Source organism: Vicugna pacos, chromosome 12 (genome assembly GCF_048564905.1).
Source record: "Vicugna pacos chromosome 12, VicPac4, whole genome shotgun sequence".
In the NCBI taxonomy this organism is placed as follows: domain Eukaryota; kingdom Metazoa; phylum Chordata; class Mammalia; order Artiodactyla; family Camelidae; genus Vicugna; species Vicugna pacos.
In genome coordinates, this window is record NC_132998.1 from 4778617 (window position 1) to 4791629 (window position 13013).

At 36.6% G+C, this 13013-nt stretch overlaps 1 long non-coding RNA gene across 8 annotated transcripts in view; it reads left to right on the plus strand.

Annotated features, from left to right (window-relative positions):
- The window catches only part of LOC140700026 (uncharacterized), a 103810-nt gene that overhangs the window by 47981 nt on the left and 42816 nt on the right, over window positions 1-13013 (plus strand). For all 8 annotated transcript variants that reach the window (XR_012078225.1, XR_012078228.1, XR_012078230.1 and 5 more), the window contains exon 3: window positions 12627-12760. This is a non-coding gene — a long non-coding RNA (uncharacterized lncRNA). The remainder of the gene's footprint in view (window positions 1-12626; window positions 12761-13013) is intronic.

Sequence of the window (13013 nt, forward strand, 5' to 3'; positions counted from 1 at the left end):
TCAGTACAAAGATGAGATTGAAGGAAGTCATGATTAGCTATTATTCCTCACAGCTGTTTTCTCATTGGTGCTACTAAACATGTCAATGAAAAAAACAAATGATGTATCCTAGGAAGATGATGTTTCATCTTTTCTTCTGGGTCCTCACAAATCCTATACTTTGGAGTTTAGATCTCTGTCCATCAGTCTGTTACACTTGAATGCATGGGAAGCCTGTGGTTGAGTGGCTCAGAACCAAGGCTTACAGTGAAATTGATAAAACTCTGCCATTTCCAGCTGTGTGATTGTTAGCAGTCTCTCAATCTCTCCAAGACTCAGTTTCCTCAAATGCAAACTGAGGATGATAATAGCATATACCTTACCTAGGTACTTGTAAAAATTAAATTGGTTAATACAGTGCTAAACACCATGGCAAAGACTAAATGCATAATAAGTGATGGTTATTACCCAGCAGCACAGTGAGATATGGTGGTGAATACAAAGTAGAACCAATCTTGGGCTCTTCCCCCAGCAGTTTGCCATTTAGTTTGAATGAGCAAGATGTACACATAAGTAAATAACCCACAATGAGGCAGGGCTGTTGCACTGCACAGGGAGTAGTTATTATCCAATTTCAGAGATGAGAAAGATCAAAGAAAATAGAATCAGAAAAGGAATCAGAGGAGGCAGGGGGTGAAGTGGGCCATAACAGAAGAATTTCAGTGGGCTGAGGGAGAAATTTGGGTTGAGGGAAAGGCATTAAGCAATTAAGAAAGAACAGTGTGAGCAAGAGCATGGAAGCAGTGAGCCCAGCGTGGACGGGGCAGTGAGGTGATTGATGGCTGATTGGAATAAGGGCTCTTTTGGGAAGCAGACAGACACCTATTCAGCTACAAGTTGATTCTCAGTAGAGGAGAAGATTAAAAAAAAAACAGGAAGAAATGTTGATTTACTATGAAAATAACAGTTATCACTGCATATTGAGGAAAACAATGGAATAAAAAATTATGTTTAAGGAAAATGCATATGTATTTCACGTGTTAATACTAAAACCAAATTATGGCATGATGAACAGTGGATGGAGTTGAGTGGTGATGCTGTCTCTACTGAAGACTCAGCCAGCCTATAGAGAGTTTTGAACCTGGGATGACCCTTTAGAGTTGTCCCCATTTGGATAATAGACGGGCCTTTATACCCTCACTGATCCACCCTTGGAGATGGGTCACTATAGGAATGCAGTGTGGCTGGATAAGGAAGCTCTCTAACCTGAAAGGAGCTGACGGCGAGGGCTATCTTCTGGCAGCAGTCTCAGCACCTAGAGGAATAAGTCCTCCATTCCCAGAGGAACATCTGGACAACACAGCAGAGTCCAGCACAGCTGCCAGCACTCTTAAAGGGGTCAAATACAGAGTGGTGAGATAGTGACTTATGGCCTGGTCTAATTATTTCACTCCCATTCTTCCTGCCCTCAACTTAGGACTCTTCCCTGTACAGGGTTGTGTGGGAACTTTTTTTAAAATAGTTGGGCAACTCAAACCGAGAAAAACAAATGGCATCGCTACCAAAGTTTCCTGAAAACACCAAACGTGGTTTCAATTCATAGATAGCAGAATCGCTTAAAATCCTCTTTCTCGTTTCTCTCCTCCTTAGTATCTCATCTGAGCATCAGCTTCCCCTAGTTCTCGCCTGAGCTCCTATGTATCAGCCCCGCCAGTTCCCTCCCCCGACTCCCATCCCCAGGTCAAGCCCAGCTCTGCTGCTAGGGTTTCCCTCTTTGCAAATCTAGCCCAGCCTCATCCACTGGAACTCTCTTTCCGGCTAGTTTGTGCTCCTCTCCCACCTCCATCCCACCACTACTCTGTTTTTGTTTTTGTTTTTGTTTTTTACAGCCAAAGTCCAAGAGCACATGTAGCAGACACAACTTCATGCCGAAGGTTAGTTCATTGTTATGCCCCACACTCTAGTTACGGCCTGTTTGTGTTCCTGCTCTCTGTAGTCTCTTTGCAGTCTCACTCTCCATAGATGCTAAATGAATGTATCGGATACCTCTCAGCCCACTTTACTCCGGCCTTTCGGTGGCAGCCAGTTCTGCACAGGTCTAATCTGACAGCAGCTACTCCTGCTTTATCATGTGTCACTTTATCGTGTGTCATCAGCCCCTGGGCATCTCTAACCCTGTGACCTGGGACATCTTTGGACACCTGTCCCCATTCGTTCATGAACAACATGTGGAATAAGAATTAATACTCCAAGGGGTAGCCTTGGACCAATGACAGATGAAAGCCGGTAAATAAATGTTCCCTTTCTGCAGTGGGTGTAGGCAAGAAGGAAAAGGGTTAGATGTGCCTTATAGAGCTTTTGCAAGCACTGATGAGTTAGAAGCATGAATTAAACCACTGTCCTTGGAGAATTGCTTGTTTAGGTTTTCTGCCCATTTTTGGATTGGGTTGTTTATTTTTTTCTTATTGAGTCATATGAGCTGCTTATATATTCTGGAGATCAAGCCTTTGTCGGTTTCACTTGCAAAAATTTTCTCCCATTCTGTAGGTTTTCTTCTTGTTTTACTTCTGGTTTCCTTTGCTGTGCAGAAGCTTGTAATTTTCATTAGGTCCCATTTGTTTATTCTTGCTTTTATTTCTTCTAGGGGAAAATTTTTGAAATGTATGTCAGATAATGTTTTGCCTATGTTTTCCTCTAGGAGGTTTATTGTATCTTGTCTTATGTTTAAGTCTTTAATCCATTTTGAGTTGATTTTTGTATATGGTGTAAGGGAGTGTTCTAGCTTCATTGTTTTACATGCTGCTGTCCAGTTTTCCCAACACCATTTGCTGAAGAGACTGTCTTTATTCCATTGTATATTCTTGCCTCCTTTGTCGAAGATTAGTTGACCGATAGTCCGTGGGTTCATTTCTGGGCTCTCTATTCTCTTCCATTGGTCTATATGTCTGTTTTGGTACCAATACCATGCTGTCTTGATGACTGTAGCTCTGTAGTATTGTCTGAAGTCTGGGAGAGTTATTCCTCCAGCCTCTTTCTTTCTCTTCAGTAATGCTTTGGCAATTCTAGGTCTTTGATGGTTCCATATAAATTTTACTATGATTTGTTCTAGTTCTGTGAAATATGTCCTGGGTAATTGGATAGGGGTTGCATTAAATCTGTAGATTGCCTTGAGCAGTGTGACCATTTTAACAATATTGATTCTTCCAATCCAAGAGCATGGAATATCTTTTCATTTTTTAAAGTCTTCTTTAATTTCCTTCATCAATGGTTTATAGTTTTCTGTGTATAATTCTTTCACCTCCTTGGTTAGATTTATTCCCAGATATTTTATTACTTTGGGTGCTATTTTAAAGGGGATTATTTCTTTACTTTCTTTTTCTGTAAAGAAATGCAACTGATTTTTGAATGTTAGGAAGACATACAAATGATCAAAAAGCACATGAAAAAATGCTCAATATCACTAATTATCAGAGAAATGCAAATCAAAACTACAATGAGGTATCACCTCACACCAGTCAGAATGGCCATCATTCAAAAATCCACAAATGACAAATGCTAGAGAGGTTGTGGAGAAAGGGGAACCCTCCTACACTGCTGGTGGGAATGAGTTTGGTGCAGCCACTATGGAAAACAATGTGGAGATTCCTTAAAAGACTAGGAATAGACTTACCGTATGACCCAGAAATCCCGCTCCTGGGCTTGTATCCAGAAGGAAATCTACTTCAGGATGACACCTGCACCCCAATGTTCATAGCAGCACTATTTACAATAGCCAAAACATGGAAACAGCCTAAATGTCCATCAACAGGTGACTGGATAAAGAAGATGTGGTATATTTATACAATGGAATACTACTCAGCCATAAAAACCAACAACATAACGCCATTTGCAGCAACATGGATGCTCCTGGAGAATGTCATTCTAAGTGAAGTAAGCCAGAAAAAGAAAGAAAAATACCATATGAGATCGCTCATATGTGGACTCTAAAAAACAAAAACAAAAACAAACAAACAAAAACAAAGCGTAAATACAGGACAGAAATAGAATCACAGACAGAGAATACAGACTTGTGGTTACCGGGGAGGGGGGAGGGTGGGAAGGGATAGACTGGGATTTCAAAATTGTAGAATAGATAAACAAGATTACACTGTATAGCACAGGGAAATATACACAAAATGTTATGATAACTCAGAGAAAAAAATGTGACAATGAGTGTATATATGTTCATGAATGACTGAAAAATTGTGCTGAACACTGGAATTTGACACAACATTGTAAAATGATTATAAATCAATAAAAAATGTTAAAAAATAAAAAATAAATAAATAAATAAATAAATAAATAAACAAACAAACCACTGTCCATTCCTTTAGATAGAGAAATGTTACAGCAGAACACCAGGGACAATATAAATTAACTCTTGGAAGTTTGATAAATGGCCACCTGCTTTGGAACATTTACATAAGAAACAAACTTTCATTTGATAAAAAAAAAAATTGATCAAAAATTTTGCAGCCTCCTTTCAAAATGCTCCTTTCAACTCTTTCATTTAGAGAGACTTAGTTTTCTTATGCTTTTGAAATTGGTGATGGGTGAATAAGAACATGCCGCTTTCATCTAGAATTAGATGTCTTATTGCAATGAGCCTTGATGCTAATTTCCAGGTGTACAAACCTGCCCCCTCCTCTCACTCCATATAAACAAGTTCATCTCCCACATTTACCAGCATTGCTACCTGGGTAGTAGTTCACTGAATCAAAAAGATTAAAATTATTTCTAAATGACACTATCAAATCAGTTATTAGGAGAATAATCTATTGAAATGTCTATTCAGTTTGAGATATAAAAATGGAACTATGATTCCTGTGAATGCTGACTTGGAGGGGACCAATGCTATACCTGCCCTCCAGTTAATCCTCAAATATTTGACAATTGCTGTGTGTGAGTCGCTGTGTTAGATCTGGAGCAATTACAAAGACCTACAGTAATACTTCCCCCATGGTGAGTTCCTCTTACATGGAATTTAAGTGCACTGAGATTTGATGAGTCACTTCTGCTGCTTTTCACTGGGGCTGCACAGGGCTTCTGCTGCTGCCCTGCCCCGGCTGGACAATGGAGAAAGTTACATTTTGCTGCCCCTCCCTTTTTCTCTTTATTTTCTTTTTCCTCTTTCTCCCTCTATCATTTTATTTTTGAGGAATGAAGTCTTGAGGGGCAGATATAAGGGTTTCAGCAAAGATTTGTGTTGCATGAAAACTCCTCTAATTGAGAAACTGTTAGCTCCATATATTCTGAAAGATTAAGGCTAAAGGAAGCCTTGAGTCAGCACAGGGCTGGGGTAGCCACATCTGTCAGATCAGGGATGGGAGGTGGGGAGCCGGCTCTGGGTGGGGGCAGTTGCAGGGACAAGCAGCAGAGATGTGTTCATGGGAGAGTACATCCCAGGTAACACAGACCAGCAAGGAAGCAGAGACCAGAGCTCTTCCCACATCCATGTGCTTAATGCACCTGTTCCCAGAATGTCTCCCAGCATCAAAAGCTATTGGTTCTGATGCAAACACAATCCTAATGTACACAAAGGGATAGTGGAATAGCTGTACAATTCCTTGTATTTTCACAATAATGAAAGTCAATAGAAGAAATAACTCATCTTTGACCTGCCTTATGGAAACTTTGGCATGAGATCATAACTGATTTTACAGCTTTTATTCTGATAGGTACTTAAAAAAACTTTATGAAATGTTTGGCTGAAGAAGTCAACGGTATAGAATAACTGACATTATTAGACACTAGGCTTTATCTCTTGGACTGGAGGCGAATCAGTCTCAAGAGTTGGAAGAGTTGAAATCAATCTCAGTGAATCTCAAAGAGTTAGAAGAATTTGCATTTTCCAACAGTGCTGAAAAGTATCAAGACGTCTGCAAATTTAAAATAAAGCAGATTCTAAAAGCCAGAATGTTTTTGGTCTAAACTTCAAAACTACAAGATGTCACAGTGAAAACTCATCTCTCTTCAAGAGAAAAATTAAACTTGAATTTATGCAACTAATATTTGTTGAATACCTCCCATGTGCCAGGCACATAGTTATTAGTTGCCAGGTGATTCACTACAGTCTTAGAAAGATGTGCAGGGAGGCTTTAGCAAAGATAATGTATATTTTGTTTTCTGTTTTTCTTTTTTTTTTTAATTGAAGTAGTCAGTTGCAATGTGTCAGTTTCTGGTGTACAGCATAATGTTTCAGTCATACATATACATACGTATGTTTGTTTGCATATTCTTTTTCATTATAGGTTACTACTGTAAGATATTGAATATAGTTCCCTATGCTATACAGAAGAAATTTGTTTTTTATGTATTTAATATATAGTAGTTAGTATTTGCAAATCTCAAACTCCCAGTTTATCCCTTCCTACCTCCTTTACCCCCAGTTACCATAAGTTTGTTTGCTATGTCTGTGAGTCTTTCTGTTTTGTAAATAAGTTCATTTGTGTTTTTCCTTTTAGATTCCTCAGATAAGTGATATCATATGGTATTTTTCTTTCTCTTTCTGGCTTACTTCACTTAGAATGAGGATCTCCGGATCCATCCATGTTGCTGTAAATGGCATTATTTTATTCTTTTTATGGCTGAGTAGTATTCCATTGTATAACTATATCACAGCTTCTTTATCCAGTCATCTGTCAATAGACATTTAGGTTGCTTCAGTGTCTTGGCTATTGTATATAGTGCTGCTACGAACATTGGTGTGCATGTATCTTTTTGAATTTGAGTTCCCTATGGATATATGCCCAGGAGTGGGATTAGTGGATCTTATGGTAAATCTGTTTTTCATTTTTTGAGGAATCTCTATACTGTTTTCCATACTGGCTGCACCAAATTACATTCCAAAGCAGTGTAGGAGGGTTCGCTTTTATCCACATCCTCTCCAGCATTTATCGTTTGTGAACTTTTTAATGATGGCCGTTCTGACTGGTGTGAGGTGATACCTCGTTGTAGTTTTGATTTGCATTTCTCTGATAATTAGTGATATTGAGCATTTTTTCATGTGCCTATTGTATGTCTTCATTAGAGAATTGCTTGTTTAGGTCTGCCAACTTTTGGATTGAGTTTTTCTGTGTCTGTTATTAAGTTATATGAGCTGTTTATATATTCTGGAAATTAAGCCTTTGTCAGTCACATCACTTGCAAATATTTTCTCCCACTCTGTAGGTTGTCATTTTGCTTTGCTGATGGTTCCCTTTGCTGTGCAAAAGCTTGTAAGTTTAATTAGGTCCCATTTGTTTATTTTTGCTTTTATTTCTATTGCCTGGGTAGACTGCCCTAGGAGAACATTGCTAAGATTTATGTCAGAGAATGTTTTGTCTATGTTTTCTTCTAGGAGGGTTATAGTGTCTTATGTTTAAGTCTTTAAGCCTATTTTCTGTTTTTCTTTAACCAAAAGAGTATAGAAAATAATTTCAAGAACACCAGAACCATTGTGTAGAAACATACAGATGGGCTGGCTAGGAAATTAGCCAATAGAGCACACATATAGAGGAGACCACTGCTCCTCTCTGTGACCTTTGGGCCTTTCTTTCTCCTCTCTTAGTCTTTATGGCCACCATGGGGATAAGGCAGCAGCAGCCCCGCAGGGTCAAAGGCAGTTAGAAATTAGTTTCATAAGATCCATTATTACTCATTTAAGATGCTTAAAATGCATTGAAACTCATTGTTTAATGTGCAGCCTTTAAGTGAAATAAAATAAAACTTAACAGTTACGATGTTTTCCTGTAAACTTACTCATAAAAGTCTTAGTTTCTTCTCCTCAGGATTCTGGGGACCCCTTTCCCTAGCCGTTGGGTAAGATTACTGCAAAAGGCCTTGGAGCTGTATTATCCGTTATGGAAGACAGCACATGTGGCTACATAAACTTAAATTAATTAAAATTAAATAAATTACATTAAAAGTGTTAATAGCCAAACATGGCCAGTGGCCACCATATTGAACAGCACAGATATGGAATGTTTCCATCATCTAAGGAAGTGCTCTTGGACGACTCAGCCTTAGCATTACCTTTGAGGAGGTTGTCCAGAGTTACTTGGCGCAGCTCAAGGGCCAATAGCACAAGTTGTGTCGTTATATTGTACAACAGCACAAATGCCAGGTGACTGATGATAGTAATTAATAGTTTAAGAATCAGAAGAGAGTTCACAGTGAGTGAAGTGGTCAGGGAAAGCTTCGTGGAAAAGGTGGGATTTGAGTTAAGTCCCAAGGGACTGTTAGGATTTGGGCAAGCAGCAAGTGGCAGAGGTATTCCAGATGATGGACAAAACCTGAAGCAATAGATAAATGTCAAGTAATTTAAGGTATATTTAGGGCAGTGATCTGAAAGTTCATGTATAGGAAAGTAATTTGAAATCATATTGTAGACGACATGGGAGGCTGAGGTGAGTACACGATGAACCTTGGTTTTAGAAGGATGTTAAAAATGTGCTGGGGTCTGTTTTCTAAGGAGGACGCATCAGCAGGACCACTGTGGCCCCAACAGGGCTTCATTCGGGAATCAGAAGAGGGCTCCCTGGAAGTTAAGTATTTTTAAAGTTGGTATAGTTTAATATACCTATAACAAATAAAACAACATAAAATGACTTTTGTAAATGACACAAATTGAAGTAGTGAACATAAAATTATAGAAAATTAAAAATTTAATCACAATAATTAGGAACTCGGAGTTACAATAAAATGTAACTATAGAATAATTATACGTCTTACTTTCATAGGAAACAAAACCCTTCATCACTGCTTCAGTGCTCAGTTACGCTATTTCCGTACAGAAAGGGCTACGGGATTCGACAGCCTGTCTCATGGCATTGTTCTTAAAAAATGTACAGTAGGATTTGAGGTTTGCCATTTGGCACACACCAAGCACCACTGCAACCAACCAGTTCTGAAATCGCATGCCAAGGTTTCATTCAAAACAAGGAATCACTTTCCCTACTGAAGTTTGTGGCTTTTGCTTTTATGGGTTCTGCCTCATTTTGTGTTTCCCTCTATAAATCCTCAGTGTTTTACACTAATTGCCTCAGTTATTTTTTGATGGTTAATCCAAAGACCTCTTCCTATCGACCTGATGTCTCCATATTTGGTCAGATTTTCACTGTCCTGTCAGGCAGAAACCACAGCAGAGCACTCACTCTGCCTTTTCTTGATTAGTATCATCATAATTCTTCACATTAAATATCATAAGAGTATTTAAAAGGCTATACAAATTTTTATGATCATATATCTATTTTTTCAAAATTATATTGTTGTCTAGAAAATTTTTTAAAAGTTGATTTTGAAATTTAGTTTTGAATCCTGAACTGACAATATGATTTGAGGTCAAAATAAGTCTGCCTTTTTCTACATTGGAGAAATTGGCATTAATGTAAAGATGCTCACAATTTGTTTGGTGTCAATAATATGGACTTTACAAATACCGTCATTTCTAACTTTATAAAAGATTCTGAATCACTTAAATGCTTTCAAGGACAATACATACATTAAATTTTGGTTTATGTATTATTTCACTTAAAATGTTGAGCCAAACTAGTAATACCACCAGCAGTTGCAGTAAGCACAAACTGCATCTGACTGAATTGAGATGGCCTGATTGCAATGACTTGAATTTCTCAGTGTGGATCCTGCAGTGGTTTCAAATTTGTGTTTGTTAAATGCGTTTTCAAAACATCCCAATATTTCACTGAAGCCAAAGAGTAGTAATTATATAGTTCTTGGATAATGTTTAAAAAGGAAAAAAGAAAAACTGAAGTGATAGTAAAAAGAGTTTTTTTGCTTCATTGTTAAAGGACAAAAATTTTAGAATGCCTTAGATATTTTTTAAGGATTTTTTGTAGCAAATCGTTCTTTTCCATGTTTCCAGATTGAGACACTTTAGAGTCCCAGGCTTCTAGAATGTTTTTGACTTAAATGTATTCTTTTAATCTAGTCTATTAAATTGATTTGTTTACCAATATATATATAAAATTTGCCAGCATCTGGTTTTGTCTTTTATTCCCTAAATAATGTGCAAAATTATTTATTGTCAGTGTTTGTATTCTGCATGTAAGTAAGTTCTGCCATAATGCTTTCAAATTTGGCTTTGGTTTCTGCTAAATGAAGATTCCCATTATCATGCACATCAAATTTCTTGGATAATGTTCTGGATGGTGGGTATCACCTTGCCAAAAACTGAATCGGGTATCATGCCTTCAAAAACAGCACATCAGTATTTTTACCATCAGTGTACAATGTCTTCATTGTATCATTGTGATAACTATGTCCATAAAAATAAGCTCAATTTAAAAACGCTACGACTGATGAATATTGTACTTTGTGAAAATGCTATAAGTGCTGCCAATAACTGTACAATCAGTCTCAGTCTCCAGTTACTTTTTCCATCAATTGAAGAGTTTGAAATATACAAAAGAAAACTACATAGTCATCAGAGATAATAAACTAAATAGGGGGCATTTTGAAGAATTTGTGTCCAATAAACATCTGAAAACATCATGTTAGTACTATCTCTTGGAAAACTGAAATGTCTTATTTAGGCTATGAACTTGGATCAGCAGACAGCATGCTTAGTATAATAAGTTCTTTGTGATTTTCTATTCCTGTTTGTTCTTAAAATTCTGGAGTAATAGCTTTCATGGAGACGTACGGGAAATTTACTCATGTTTCATCTGTGCCCTAACTGGCCACATTCTGCTCAGGTTAGGAACTCTGAAATACACTTTATTTTTTCTACCTTTCCATCTGTTTTTTTCCAAAATTTTATTCAATAATTATAATAATTTGTTTTCTTTCTGATTTTTGATGATGACCATTTTTTAATAAAACTTTTTTGAATTTCTAATAACAGTTTAGCATTTTAAAACAAAAATATTTATAAGTAAATTACATAAATTACTAATATATGTATGTAATAAATTGCTAAATTTTGTTAGGAGTTCATTTTCGTATCAGGGAATTCTTTTGTGACAACAAATAATAGCTATCGTTTTTGTGGAGCATTACATGGTAATCTTTAAATATATTAAATACTTCGAGGTTATTAATGGCACGTGGATATTACTTATTGCATAGTGATTCATATTATGATGAAATACTTGTACATTTAAATCAAGAACTCAGTAATACCATCTGGTACAGTAAATAAATGGCTAATAAAATTAACGAAACCATAGAATGTCAAATACAGCAATGTACTAATTTTAGGGAATTTTAAAAAAATAAGTATTTACTGATCACTATACATATTCGCTGTAAAAACAGCTTCTTATTTAGCTCCAAAGCATATTTTAGATATGATCAGATCAACAAGATCTTTCAATTATCAAACTTGTTCCTCTTTCATAAGTTAATGTGACATAACATTCTATGTATACATATAATTATATAATACAAAATATGTCTTTGAATAACACATTTTTACTTCCCACTAGTCATAAAGTTATCAAAATATATTCATTTTTTAGAGCAAGACTCTACCACCACCATTTTAATTGATAATAAAAATTATCAATCTAAATATGGAAATAGTCCATCTTTGGGGTCAACAGATAGTGCAGAAGAGCTACATTTTGGAGGCATGAACTGATCTTATGTCTTATGTCTTATGTCTAGTTACTTGTTTTATAAGTGAATTATATCTCCAATTATTCATGTTTTATAGTAGTCCGTAAACTGTAAAACAGTCCATTACATTCAGTAATGATAAGAATGCATTAAGAATGTAATAGAGCTAAGTCTTCTTATATCAGCTTTCCCCACTGGAAAAAGCAAAATTAATTGTAATCTCCTCTGTCAAAGGCCAGTAGTGATTCCGTATCTCAAAGGCATCTCCAAACATTGAGTTTATATGGAGATTGGTAAATTATCTCAGAGCAGTATATTGGTTTACAGAAGAAGGTTTAAAGTCAACTTTTCAGTTTATTCAATGATTTTGCAATAAATCAACTGCCTTCTCTATGCAGTAAAATATTTTCTGTGAAACAGCACATCAGTTGGCTAAGAATCACAATTTTGTTGTTCTCTGTAAAATGTTATAGTGAGTAAAATTATATTTTTATGGTTGCATTGAGTAAAGAACACTCGTGCAATAGCTTTGATTTGCCAACCTAATTCTTATCCACATGAACTGCCACTCTCCACTGCATGTACCTTCTTCTTTAGTCATCTGGCCCTTTCTAAACACCATTCTTGAAGCTCTCCGTAATACCATTATTTTTTCTTTAATCTTGAAAGAATAGAGACAACTTCACAAACAATTTATGTATCTTTGGAGAGCATTTTAATATATGAGCAAAGTTAATTGTACAGTAGTGTGGGGCTTTTTAGAATATTAGACTCCTTCCTAGAGTTGACCAGCAGATCTCGTCGGTCTCAACTGGTTCACATAAAATTGTATTCAGACAGCTTGTCTGTGTATTTGTTACCTCATATGTTAGATCATCCTTTTTCAATCTCCCTGTAGAAAATGAAATTGTTTGGAAGAACACTGTGAATAAATTAGTTATTTTTTTTTCAACAAGGTGGAGCCATATGGGGCCAGTTTATTACAAGTTAGTTATTAATGTAAGAAGCTGATATGAGAATATTTACCCCATCGTTTTTTTCTATTGCAGGATGTGTTAATGCTTACCAGACAGATATGAACCACAGTGACGCCACCAGCCACATATTAGATTATGTCTTGAAGCTTCTGTTGAAATGAGGAAATTAATTGAACGACTCAAAGAGGACTGTTTCCTGGATCCAGGTATGTTGGATATTTTTCTAGAGTACAAATGCCACCTGTCGGTGGGAGGTTTCACTGCAAAGCGTATTAAAACAAGCAAAAACAACAAACAAGACCACAGGTTAGAACTGAGTGAGATATATTCACCAAATACAGGGATCACGTATTTGTCTGAACTATAGATTGGGCAAGTGGCTCATGGCTGCTTTGGAGAAAGTGAACATGTCCATAGAAAACTGTGATATTTAAAATTTTCTCCACTGGTACTATTTCA